The sequence below is a fragment of the Lactuca serriola genome, chromosome 1, assembly GCF_051521515.1.
Source record: "Lactuca serriola cultivar US96UC23 chromosome 1, Lser_US96UC23_V15, whole genome shotgun sequence".
Classification (NCBI taxonomy): Eukaryota; Viridiplantae; Streptophyta; class Magnoliopsida; order Asterales; family Asteraceae; genus Lactuca; species Lactuca serriola.
The window spans coordinates 1,357,193-1,358,722 of NC_136408.1; the positions used below are offsets into that span (position 1 = coordinate 1,357,193).

A 1,530-nucleotide genomic window follows, 5' to 3' on the forward strand; every position below is an offset into this window, starting at 1 on the left:
TAGTTTTAATAAAATTTCGTTTTTAGAATAATTAAGAAAATTTCTTTTCTGTTTTGACCTTGAACTCGCTGAGTGCATTCGAGCAGACTCGGCGAGTCCATCGCTGTTTCAGTCTTATTTTTTATTTCGTTTTTATTCCTTTTATGCGTTTCGTTTCTTTTGTTTCGTTTTTTTTTTCAGCTGTTTCATGACCCGAGGATCGGACACACCTCTAGTACCACCTTTGGAAGACCCGGAATCCGCACTAAAGAGAAGCAAGGGAAAAGCCGTAGGAGAAACCGCAACTTCAAAGAACTCACCACTCAAGAACTTGAAATCCGTTTTCAGCAAGAAGAAAGGCAGCAAATCAGGAGCGTCCAGTGCCTCATTAACAATTGAAGAACCAATTCACGAAGGTAGCGAGTACGAGACCGAGGAAGAAAAAGAGCATATTTCCGAGCACGAAACCGATTCTGAAGAAGAGTTAGCTATCACTATGGCTAACATCGATGAAGTCCCCATGGGGGAGTGGAAGAAAAGGATGCATGATGACACCGGGCCGGGACTTGTGCAACCCGCAATTCCCGCAACCGCTACGTTTGAGCTAAAGGGCCATATTCTCGCTCAACTGAAGGAGATCCCTTTTTACGGGAGAGATCATGAAGACGCTTACAAGCATTTGGACGAAGTAAATGATGTGGTCGACTACTTCAACGTGCCAAATGTTCCACACGAGACCCAGCTTCTTCGAATGCTCCCTGTCACGTTTAAAGGTGCTGCAAAAGATTGGTTAAAATCACTTCCTCCCGGATCGGTCACCACATGGGCCAAGATGAAAGAAGAGTTCATTGACCATTTCTGCCCACCTTCCAAGATAGCCAAGCTAAAGAAAGCCATTGCCAACTTCGAGCAACAACCCGGAGAATCTCTTTATGAAGCTTGGGAAAGGTACAAGAGCTTACTTAGAAATTGCCCACACCATGATCTTAATAGCCAACAGGAGGTCTCCATCTTTTATGATGGAGTTAATGTCACCACAAGGCAACTACTCGATTCACAAGGCCCGCTCACCCGAAAGCCACCTCCGGAAATAAAGGAATTAATTGAAGAATTCTCTAAGCATTCTAGAGAATACCACAATCCGAGGAATGAAGTGAGTCGAGGAGCAGTAAACTCGGTGAACGATGGCATGGCGGCGGTAATAGCTAAACTCGATAGCCTAGACCGAAGAATGACGAAAATGGATCAAACGATCCATGCTATTAGGGTAGGATGCGAAAATTGTGGCGGCCCTCATCTTACCAAGGATTGTGATCGAGACGAGAATGGAAATAAAAAGGCTCAAGTATTTTATTCCAGTGGCGACAGATACGATGAAGACTGGAGGAAGCCCAAGAAGGAATGGCTCCCATACGAAGAGTATAAAAAGGCTAAGGAGGAGAAATACAAACAGAGGGAGAGGGGATTCTATCAAAAGGAAGAGACGGTGGCGGAAAAGAAAGCAAATTTAGAAGACATACTCACAAGGTTCATAACCGCGTCCGAGAAAAG

The 1,530-nt window shown here is 44.4% G+C and overlaps 1 non-coding gene across 1 annotated transcript; it reads right to left on the reverse strand.

The window, feature by feature from the left end:
- Positions 1–859: 859 nt before the first annotated feature.
- On the reverse strand, positions 860–966 carry LOC145080844 (small nucleolar RNA R71). Its single transcript, XR_013695424.1, has one exon. It is a non-coding gene; the product is annotated as a small nucleolar RNA R71 (small nucleolar RNA).
- Positions 967–1,530: the final 564 nt, after the last annotated feature.